The 12152-nt window shown below is 42.2% G+C and overlaps 1 protein-coding gene and 1 long non-coding RNA gene across 2 annotated transcripts in view; one reads left to right on the forward strand and one right to left on the reverse strand.

Moving 5' to 3' along the window:
* Positions 1 to 12152, forward strand: part of LOC127977424 (genetic suppressor element 1-like) — an 870445-nt gene that overhangs the window by 473491 nt on the left and 384802 nt on the right. The gene's annotated exons all lie outside the window — the stretch shown is intronic.
* LOC127977428 (uncharacterized) lies at positions 2465 to 4178 on the reverse strand. Its single transcript, XR_008158183.1, has 3 exons — positions 3712 to 4178; positions 2993 to 3139; positions 2465 to 2836 (listed from the first exon to the last, which is right to left on the reverse strand). It is a non-coding gene; the product is annotated as an uncharacterized LOC127977428 (long non-coding RNA).

A 12152-nucleotide genomic window follows, 5' to 3' on the forward strand; every position in this document is an offset into this window, starting at 1 on the left:
CCTTAGCCCTGCATATGTATATGCTTAGACATGCTGGGTAATGTTCAGATCAGGCGGTGAAGGGCGTCCCTGGCTTACAGCTGTTATCTGATGTTATCTTTGACACCAGATCAGCCTAGGCATGTTGCAGCATTTTTTTTCCTCAATCAGAGGATCAACATTTTGATCTAACTATCTAACTGTCGCAATGTTAAATGCAAGCTGTAAAGTACAGGAAAATCAGGAAAGACTTGCTTTTGAGGCATTCATTCAGAAAATAAACATATTTAATGTTGGTACACTTTGTTGTCTTTTGGTTATCATGAGTTTTCGGGGGACACTGGGTGGACGACTCGGTGGATTTAAATTGCTGTGTGTTTGTGACTTTAGTGATACAGCAGCAGTTTTTGCCCCGGCCACGAGTTTGTGACAGAAGCTGCAATAATTCCTCTAGTGGCAAGTGGCGATAAGACATAAGTGACATTCAACCAAGTATGGTGACCCATACTCAGAATTTGTGCTCTGCATTTAACCCATCCGAAATGCGCACACACACAGAGCAGTGAACACACACACACACACACACACACACACACAGAGCACACACTGTGAGCAGTGGGCAGCCATTTATGCTGCGGCGCCCGGGGAGCAGTTGGGGGTTCGATGCCTTGCTCAAGGGCACCTAAGTCATGGTATTGAAGGTGGAGAGAGAACTGTACATGCACTCCCCCCACCCACAATTCCGTCCGGCCCGAGACTAGAACCCACAACCCTTCGATTGGGAGTCCAACCCTCTAACCATTAGGCCACGACTTCCCCCACGTTAAACAAATAGTTAAACAAATGCAGTGAGAGCAGCACTGAAGCCGGAGATAAGACACACACTTGCACGTACCTTGCCTTATCAGCCCGGAGTTCATACAACATAGGGCTCACTTTGTTTGTGTTGTCCAGTTCTGTAACCGTCTTGTCTTGGTGTGTAAGCTTGTTGGAGGGCCCGGGGGTCAAATTATGGGGTGAAACAGCGGGGCAGTTTGGAAGAGTTTAAAGTCACCGTATCACTTACAGCTCGGTCTTCGCTAGTCTACTGTCACACACAGGAGAAAGGCTTCATTATGAACCACCTGGAAGTGCCACAGCCAGCTGCCAGATCAGCTGAATATCATATGGTGTGTATCTGTGTGTAAAGCTGCACTGCTGAATTAGCTCATGTATTTCTTTCTCTCTAGCAGCATTTATCAGTCTTATATCTGAACCATACCAGAAAGCATGAGTAACTTTTCAGAATTGCCATATTACTCATAATTCAACTATTTATCTACTGATCATAATGTACCTCTCTCTCATCTAGGGCTGGGTACCGAACTTCGATAGCTTTATGGTATTGAACGAAAAACTTAGATACTATGAGTATCGAAAAGTTATTTATCTTTCGGTGCCAAATTTCGGTTCCAAGAGCCAATCGGACGTTTTTTCTGTGTCTGTGTAAGCTTGTAGCATACGTGTAAGGACCTAAATTCGCCGTGATTGGCTGTCCACCACCACGTGACATGACGGGGAGTATTTCTGAAGATACTCGCAGTCACACAACACAAGTGTAGTTGTTTTTTTTCAAAAAGTTTCCGTTTTACATTGCCAAAGAGGTCTAAAGTGTGGCTACACTTTATAAAAGTGGATGCCGAGTCAGCAAAGTGCAACATATGCGATAAGAGTATTGCAACCAAAGCCAGCAGTACCACCAATTTGAAGCATTTGTTTGGATGAGTGTTTTGCCCTCCCTCCCTGTTTAGTTTGGTCTACTCCATTGCCTATCTTGAAATACGCCCCCTTTCACATCGTCTAAAAAAACAGAGAGAGATAGACAGATTTATCCGGTACAGCGAATTTCTCTAAGCAGCAGGCCACTGTATACGTTCACTTAAAACATAACCGACTGTGTTTACGAGAATATTTTGATATGTGTGTGTATGTGTTCATTCAGAAGTTACGATATGCGAAAAATGAATGAATTCTCTGTACGGGCATTGTCTGAAATGCTGCTCGCAGTGCATGGTTTGAATGAGTGAGCGCAAGCTCCAAACGCGCACGAATTGTTTAAAACGTTTGAATCAGCAATATTTAGAAACAAGTGCAAATGATCAGCTACGATCCGTTTCACCCCTTCAAGCGAGTGCAATTTAGGAATTTTACATCACTATCCACGATAGCCCATCGGACTGGAAAGCACAAAAGCCCGGGACATGGGGCTAACGATTTTGCGAGCCCTGTACCTCAGATCTACCAGTTTGTGAAACACTGGTTTCCACACGGGTTTCGTTAAACAAAATAAATTATTATTTTAAAAGATTGACTCAAAAGAATCATCGGTTCACTAATCGGATCATGAACTCAGTGGCGGTTCTACATTGAAATACACCCTGGGCGAGACCCCTTTCGAGCGCCCCCCCCCCCCCCCCCACACACACACAAAAAATAGCAAACAAAGTTCTGCACAAACAGCAATATTTTATTATAACAACTGTTTTCATATGATGTGATATCATTGCATGCATGTTTCCAATTTGCCATTCCTGCACTTGTTAAATTGATGTTCCTCTTGGAAAACAATTTACAGCAGAAGCAAAAGAGGCTGTTGTTCTTAATTGAAGAAATCAGCCAACTTCTTGCCATCTTTTCACCACTTACTAATGTCTTCTTAAAATATTAGTGGTGGCAACTTCTCACATTACTCTCATTCCTACGGAAAACAAAGCCAGGTGGCACTTTACTTGGTCCTCTGTGAACCAGCTCAGTCCGAATCCTGTCAGTCAGATGTGAGGGCCAGTGGGGCTCAGTGGGGGTTCAGCTCCAGGCATTTCTATCAGACAGCATATTGGCATATTACTCAAAACACATAGCAGTGAAAAAACACAGTCCTACTCATAAATTATCAGAAATATTAAAATTACATTAAATTGCAGTTGTCTTGTAGCCCCCCCACACACACACACATACACACACACGATATGCACACCTGAAAGCTCATGCTGGGTAGAAGTAGAGGCAAAGAGGTCTTCATCCTCAATATCAGATATTTGTGGAGACATATTTGTAGCGGAGGAGGTGGTTGGCTCATCCTGACCAGTGGTAGAGGATGCTCCAAAATATTTTAGAAGTGCCCCTGAAATTGCAATTTAACTGCATTTGAAATCAAAAGACCATAGGATAATGTTTTATAAAGCTAAAACAGCCTAGGGTCAAATTGACTCAAAACATAATAGAAGGGTTACATAAACATGCTCTTACACACTAAATGTCTGTCATTACACGCTATATCCTCCTAGACCCGAAAAAAAACAACATTTATTTATTTCATTTTTCCCCCCATGTCATCACATTTTTTAGAGCATAGAAACAAATAGTAAAACAAATACATTGAAAAATTATATTTTATTCACGTTATGCTATGGTCACTGGGACTCAGTTGTTTAAAAAATAAAATGACTTTAAATTATATGTATAGGCAAAAACAAAAACTTTTTGGGTTTCAGGATATTTTTCAGCCAAAATTTGTATATCAATCTAACTTTTCATGGAGGTACCATTAGGTTACTGCCTCAAATTATACGCATGACACACTTTTAAAGCATCATAGCAAAAATGCTAACAAAGAGTTATACCCACCACCAATTAACATTAGCCCTTCATTCATGAAATGGATACTGTAATCATACAGAGACAATAGTTGCATACCTTTATCTTTTGCTCGTTTCTCCTCTTCTTCTTTTCCGAAATTGGGCACCTGGCTTTGACCTTTTCTTCTCCATCTTTGTTTATTTGGCACTCGACAATCAACATATTTCCCATCCCCCCAACTGTCACTCAGGACCAGAAGTCAGGACTAAACCAATTCACCTTGATGACCGCATAATCGTTTTGTATTACCTAGTTTCATTTGCAGGAACTATAGGCCTGTATATAGGCCTGTATTATAACATTATGAATGAAATGTGCGTTATTTGGAAGAAAGTCGGGGTGTGTGACTGACTTTAGCCTATTATTAATTATATTACTAGTGTGGATCCCCCGTCCCCGTCCACCCCCGCCCTGTCCGTTCCATTTGAGAGAGACCCAGAGGTGAAATGTCGCACGCGCCTCTCGCCCCACTCCCTTACACTTCTCTCACAACACAACGCTTCAGTGGATATTTTCAGCAAGCAGGGGCGCCAGCAGCTGCAGGGAGCACCAATTTGCCAATTCCACACACAGTGAAATTATATAAATGACGAAAAACCGCTTCGCGACACAGAGGATTTTTTGTTTATCTACTCGTGCTGCCGCCCCCAATGTGTCCCGAAAAAATGACGCCCCGGGCGGCTGCCCGGTTCGCCCGTGCCTAAAACCGCTACTGCATGAACTTGTATTACCGAGCCAAAGATTATTATCTATTATTGAACATCTCGAATGAATAAAGACTTCAAGTTCATCTGTAAAGCACATAAAGCTATCATTTGAGTTTATAAACTTCAATTTATTGCATGATCCGTATGGATCTGCTAACTGAATGCAAAGTTTGAGTTCTAGAAGAATGTTTGTGTCTTGATGAGCATGTATTGCTCACTAGGAGTCGTTAAGTGAACAGCTGCTGTTATTTTTTTTTCAACTGAGGATCAGTTGCCCTATTGGTTAAAATCCCCGACTGTTTAATTAAATATTAAATTAATAAATGACATCAAAACAGGGGCGTTTGCGTTATGATGTGGTGGGCTGCTGTGGGCCAGAAAGTCCAGGGCAACTTTTTGGTCCCAGTCAGGACCCTGAATGGCGTACCCCTATCCAAAAAGCAAAACCAGTTGTATTAATAATGTTATTCTGAGTGTGAAGTGTTACCAGAATTTGTTTTAATTAAGGTGAAAAATAAAAGTTTTGTGTTTAATGTATTTGTGTTGATGTTGAAATGGATTTTAAAACATATGGTATTGAAAAAAGTATCCTTAGGAACCAGTATCGAAACTGAGGTATCGAAATTGGCACCGGATCGAAAGATTTTGAACAATACCCAGCCCTACTCTCATCACAGCTGTAATTTGATAATTGAACAAACTAGCAAATAACTAGTACATTTTACAGTTTATCCAATGTATTTATATAAGTGGTGGGCTGTTATCGGTGTTAACGTGCTGCGTTATATACTAAGGGTCTATACTAAGTAAGCTATGATGAATTTCACCTTGATATATTAGCGCGGATGTTTACCTAGCCGAATTGCACGGAAGGGTTGAGAACGAGAATTCAAACCTGTGTGTATGCCTACTGTGAAATTACCACATCAAATGTGACATGCTAACATGGATGCAGCTAAGATGCTGCCCAGTTTGCTTCAGGGATTTTTTATTTTTTTTAAAGAAGCTTTTTAAAGAATTTTCCCAATGGAAACCTAGACAAGACTCACGCCTGTTTCATGCATACTCCGTATGCAGTGCGTATGCGGTCTGTGTGCATTTCGTATGTGGTGCTGAAGCAGAACTGACTCATACTCATTGTGCTTTCACAAAGGACGCATTTGCAGTCCGTTACTCGGTACGTAAATGTTAAGCACTGCTGCAGACGCACCGCTACTGGAATGCACTGACGGACTGCAACCGTGTGAATGCTGGAATCTGTTAACATGGGTGCGTAAAAAAATATGCATAGCATACGCACTGCAGACGGAGTATGTGTGTGTAATGATCGAACCAAGTTCAGGTATGTTTGAAGGAAGGAGACCGGAGTTGGCGTACTGAGGCTCATGAGAAATTTATTAACAACGCAAAAACAAAAACGATCTCGCGCCACACGTGCATATACTGCTTTAACTTCATAGCTCTTTCTCCACGCTGGATTCACGGTACTGCGAGTCCTCAGTTCTATCTCTCCTTCTTGCCGTCTTTCAGCTGTCTTAAATACTGCCTCCCCATGCCGATCACTGCAATCAGAAGCAGGTGTTAGTCGTTTTCCACTTGACCCACTTACCACTGCTTGTCTCCTCGCTCTCTCTCCCGTCGCAGACCTCATTGAACCACGCCCCTGTGCCACATACCCCCACCGCCCGACTCAGGCCGCAGATCTATCCGGCCTGCAGCCTCCCCCCCCCCCATTCCTGGAGAGGAAGTCAGCCACAGCCATCTGCGCCCCCGGCCTGTGGATCACCTTGAACTTAAACGGCTGTAAAGCCAGATACCAATGGGTGATACGCATCAAACTTTGACACTGTATTCACCCTGCGATAGTCCACACAAAACCGCACTGAGCCGTCCATTTTAGGTACCAAACCAGATACCAATGGGTGATTTGCGCATTGGTATCCTTCATGCGGTGGAGCCACTGGAGGGGCGCGTGGTCTGAGCAGAGAGTGAACTCTTGGCCCAGGGGGTATTAACGAAGGGTGAGCACCGCCCCCCTGATGGCCAAACACTCCTTCACTTTGGTGCTTGTTGTGGTGTGTGTGTGTGTGTGTGTGTGTGTGTGTGTGTGTGTGTGTGTGTATGTGTGTGTGTGTGACTGACAGTGTCCGCGGCGCGCATGAGAGATCTTGCAGATCTCACAGACAAACGTCTCAATATGATCGCACATTAGAAATATTTGGTGAGATAAAATGTGCACAATAACATTATTAAGCAAAGATACAAAGTACATACATTTTTCTCTCCAGTACCGATACCGTCAGATCTTACGGATATTACGGTCTTTCATAATTTAGCACCAAGGCCAGTTTAATACCGGGTCTCGGAAGCCATTCCTAGTCGCAGACCTCGCTGAACCACGCCTCCCGTGCCACAGTGTGTAACAGGCGAAAGGTTGTTTGCACATGGTGCAATGTGGAATTAGTTTTCCGCTTTCACAAGCAGTTTGTGATGCATTTTGGAAACAGGAGATGAGCCCCTGGTCTAATGCACAACCTGGCTTGAGAAACCCCTTCTCAAAGACTTACTTTTAGTCAATATTTTATTTGGGTAGCATACATATTCTGAATGCCTTCGGCAGAATTCAAATGAGCCATTTTAATCTAGATTAATCTAGATTAATTCCAAGATTACAGTGATATTAATCTAGATTTAAAAAATTAATCTATGCCCACAACTAATTTATATACTATATCAACATGGTACCATTTGCATGCTATTATATAGTTTGCTGCATACTCTTGTCTCCATCTACCAAAAAAGCTGTGTGTCATAATGATGAGCCTACGTAGAATTGCAGATAGTGCTCTGTGGAAGTCAAGTGTTGTGTCGGTTTTGTGCAGACTGTAGATTCCCTTTTGCTGTGTGTGTGTGTGTTTTAGCTGTGTGCCATCTCATCTATTCACACTTCAGTGATAAAACCAGTCATTCTGGGTCAAGCATGTGTTTGTATGTCTGTGTGTATATCCTCACACACTCTCCCCAAGGGCAAGGTTATTCTAATCATGCACACACACACACGGGTAATTCCAGATGAATGACAGTAGATATCTCTGTCCTGCAGATCTGGACTGCTTTAATGAGCTGAGGCAAATCTTTTGCTGGTTAAAGATTAAACGCTCTCCAGGGCAGCACACCTCTTATCTCAGCAGTAGGCTGCAGAATAGCGAAACCACCGGAATTATTGTCTCCCTTTGTATACACATGGTCAGGTCAGATGTAGGCTGCTCACTAGAGCCCTTGTGTGCTTTATGCCATGGCCTGTGCCTATGATTGTATCTTAAAGGTAGTGGCTCTACAGTATTCACATTAAAGGGTAACTAAACCCCTGGTCAGAGCCTGACTCCACCCAATGACAATATTTGAAAAATGCTAAAAAGTGGGCAGCGGAGATAGAGGCGACGAACCTAGGGCGGGGCTGAGTGAGTGCGGCGTGAACCTGAGACCCGCAGTGACGGATTGATTGACAGCTGTTGTCAGAGTCGCTAAAATGGAGAGTGACTGTAATGACTCAAGTAGCTTTGCTACAGAGCGATCATTTGAAGTAGAGGACTTTTCTCCCCCACTTTTACCTTAAATGGAGGATGTCGAGGTGTCCATATCAATTCGAGCCACTGGCTCAAACTGCGGTCTTAACTCCCGCACCGCGTCGCTTTTCAGCGCGAGCTGTGTGGAGAAGCCCATTTCCACCTCCATTGCGTTGGAGAAGCAATCCCGTGTAAAATGCAGTTTACACAATCCAGCTCTAGGCGGGAACTTGCGGCCTTCCAGCCCAAGTGCATGCAACGACTGGCGCCTAATTTTAAAGTCTGCTGGAAAACTATGCAGTCCAGCAGTGGTGTCGCAAACAGCAACACACCTCCGTACCATCCTTACCACTGTACTAAATACAGATAAATCCACACTAACTTGAAGATCTAAATAACTATATAATTGATATGCTAAATAGATGCTATATTAGTCTATCCTGGTCATTTTCAATACTCGCAATTCCAACTCCTGACTCACTACAGTGATTTTGAGGGAACAAGATGGTTTTATACTGCCAAGGGCATGGTAGCTCGTACCAAGGGGTGTGGTGAGCTGGAAAATGCTTACGTCACCTGCCACCGCCTTACGTCACTTGCCACCGCAACATCCAATAGGAAAAATCAACTGCAGTAGCCACCATTCAACCTGAAGAGGGCAGCACTCAGACGTTTTACACCATATATTGTAGAACTAAAACACTTAATACTCAAATGTCAAAAAAGTTACTCGAATCAATGAACAGCACTAATAAAGCCCCATTCTTACAAATCATTAACTAAAAAAGTTGGTTTAGGGTTTAGTAACTCTTTAAGGCTTACATTGGGGGGAATTCCTCCTTTAGGTAGCTCTTATGGGGGGGTCTGTAGTTTAGACATGGTCTGTAGTTTAGACATTTCTAAACTACAATCATCTAAACTAAATGTTTTGTCACGCAGTGTATTTGTGTTTTACAATTTATAATGTTGTTGATTTATATTTACATTGTGAGGAAGATACTTAAAAAAAAGAATTGACAGTAAACAGTCAGTAATAAAATAAGAACAGATTAATGACAAGCAATGGCACAAACAAATAGAATAACAAGATACAAATAAAATTGACTGTGCTTTTATGTTTTTCAGGTAGGTTTAACATAGGGGTGTCCATGGTTAACCGGTTAACCGATTAACCGTTAAAAATTGCGTAACCGAGTAAAACATTTTGCTCGGTTAAGTGACGTCAATGGCGTGCATTGAATTTAGTTGTAATACATTTTTGCACCACCAGAGACCGCCAGAGCGCTCCCAGACATTTGTAATGTCCACAAGAAGTCGTCATTTTTCTAATATGAAGCGGGCAAAAAAAGAGTACAGCGTTAGAGCACTTTAAAATTGAGAGTGACGGGGCAAAATGCAAGTATTGCAATACAGTGCTTAGATATACTTCAAGTACAACCTCGTTGTTGTAATCTCAACAGCCAACACCCGGGCATCATTAGGCCGGTCAGGACACACTGGATGCGTGGCGATGGGCGAAAGCATCTCAGCTGCGTGGCGTGTCTGTTTTTAATTCGGCTCCCATGTTAACAGGTTAGAGCTTGGCGACTGCCTGCGTGAGACGCACGGCTCGACGCGTGCATGCTAGAAATAGAACCGACGCCTTGTTGGAAGCGTTTCCAGGCAAAATATAATAGGAAAATATGTTTATATGTCATTTTGTACACAAATACATATTAATTCATGACATTTTGATATTTGAAAGTCTATAGGTTGACATAAATTCAGATATAAATGTATTTAAAAAAAAATAATAATAATTATCGATTTTCAAATATTGTACCTGTCAAACATAGTCATAAGCACTATTCGGACGGGACTAGTTTTCTAAACTACGTTTGAGTTTCGATTCTTACCACCTGACATCTGTGATTTTCATGTACCAATTCTGACGGGACTAACATCTCCGTGTTTATTACAGAGGTGGGAGGGTCTGATTTGTGCATCTGGGCGTCACAGAGATCACGCGCTCTGTATGCGTGCATTGCATTCATTCAGAATGATTGCCTTAGTATTATTACACAATAAATACTAAATGGCTAGTATAACAAAACAATGTTAATGTGTGGTTCCTTTAGTTTAATTGTTTTCCTTTTTTAATTAAATGTAAATAAAACATTATGTAACGGAGTACATAAATGAACGTGAGTAATCTTACCTGATGCTGATATTACAATAACCGGTATTAACATTTTACGCGATCTTGCTCTTGATTTTATTATTTGTATTATTTTTTTATTATTATTTATTGGCCGCTAAGCAAATCTATCAAACATCCGCGCGGTAGAGCATCTACGGTAATTCACGTTGGCCAAAACACACAAGGAAACGCGTTGTGAAATAAAATATCACCGGCAATCACAGACATTCACATTCGGACGGGATTAGTTTTCTCAGAGGATCACTGAGTTTGCTGAAAAACGGTAGGTAATTTGCTCTGGAATTATCACAGAGGTTGTGTGAGAAAAACACAGACGTGGCAGATTCGGACGGGATTAAAATCACCAAGTACGTCTGTGAAACGCAGATTTCTCTAACGACCCCCTGTAAAACTAGTCCCGTCCGAATAGCCTTAGCGAGGCGGCCGCGGAGCCTGCTTGTTACCTTCGCCTAAACACGGAAAGTTACATAACTATTACTAGAGCCTGTTCCTTTGTAACATAGCCAAAGGTCGGTGTATATTTGCTTTATACATTTTAGGCTTATTCTCAAATTCAGATTGTGTTAGAGGGCGGGATTATTAGGCAGTTTTAATAGGACAATTTGACCGGAGAGATTAAATTTTGTCGGACATTTCTTTTTTTTTTTTTGGAAATTACCGGACAACGGAAACCCTGGTTAACCGAGTATTAACCGCTAAGGGCCTCGGTTAACGGTTAATGAAAAACTTGAAAACGTGCAGCCCTAGTTTAACAGTAATATTCAGGTACAGAAATACCACAGAAAGAGGACTTCCCGGCATGCAGTTGAGCGAGTGAGGCGTATACAACGCTGTAGAGCATTTGATTGTGTGCTGTAGCCTGTTATTTCCATCGCTATGCCTAAATCTATACGTGCTTCTCCCACTCCCGATGAAGCTAACGAAGTAGGTAACATGGCCTCGGCCGCTTCAGGTTTAACGCCTGCTCTTTTAAAAGAGATGCTAACCACAAAAATTTGAGAGGAAATCGCATCTCTAAGGACTGAGTTCTTCACTGAAATACGCGCCTCCACAGCTACCCTCAAAGCTACTATGTCCAATCATGGCTCCGAAATTAAAGACATTGAAGCATCAATGAACAGCATGGACGAAAGGCTCTACGTTTTAGAGCGCAAATGTCAGTCCCTGGAAAGAGATAACGAGGAGCTAAAGAGTAAGATGGATGATCTGGAAAAATGCTCGCGTCGGAACAATCTTCCTATATTAGGTATCCGCAAGAATGTTGAAACGTCCAAACCCTCTCAGTTCATGGCATCCTTCTTCGCAGAACTTTTCGGGGAAAAATTACCTCAGACGCCGTAGATTGAGCACACACATCGGTCCCTCGCACCTAAACCACGATCGAGCGCACCACCGAGACCCATGATTGTACGCTTTCTTCGTTTCCAAACCAAGGAATGCAAGATTTCGATTTTTCCTGATTTTTCTGTGGAACTCAAGAAACGACGTGATCAGTTTAAAGCAGTCACGGCGGAATTACATGAAGCTGGTGTCAAATTCAGGATTCTGTATCCCTGCAGACTTCTAATTTAATTCAACGGTGAATCGCACCGCTTTGACAGGCCCGAAGCTGTATCTACGTTCATTGTCACTGTTGTTAAACCTAAGCAGTCAAGCGAAGTAGCTGCTGTGGACAAGGTTCTACTCGGAGTATAAACCCTATCTGAGCCAGGTATGCGGCCTGATTAGTAGTGGCACTATAGTACTGCGCTGTAGCAGACTTTATGCACTTTTTGCATTATAGACATGTACAGACCTTGCATCTTTTATTAGGGCTCAAGCCTGGAGGGCGAGAGCCCTATTGTTTTCCTTAGGATTATTTTTTATTATTATTATTATTATTATTATTATTAGGGCTCAAGCCCGAAGGGGCGAAGAGCCCTATTGTTCTTCTAAGGATTATTCTTATTATTATTTTTTTTATTTTTTATTAAACCTTCCGGGGGTTTTTAGGGCCCTTAACATGCTCAAAAACTCTTGAAAATT

This window comes from Carassius gibelio, chromosome B18 (assembly GCF_023724105.1).
Source record: "Carassius gibelio isolate Cgi1373 ecotype wild population from Czech Republic chromosome B18, carGib1.2-hapl.c, whole genome shotgun sequence".
Taxonomy (NCBI): domain Eukaryota; kingdom Metazoa; phylum Chordata; class Actinopteri; order Cypriniformes; family Cyprinidae; genus Carassius; species Carassius gibelio.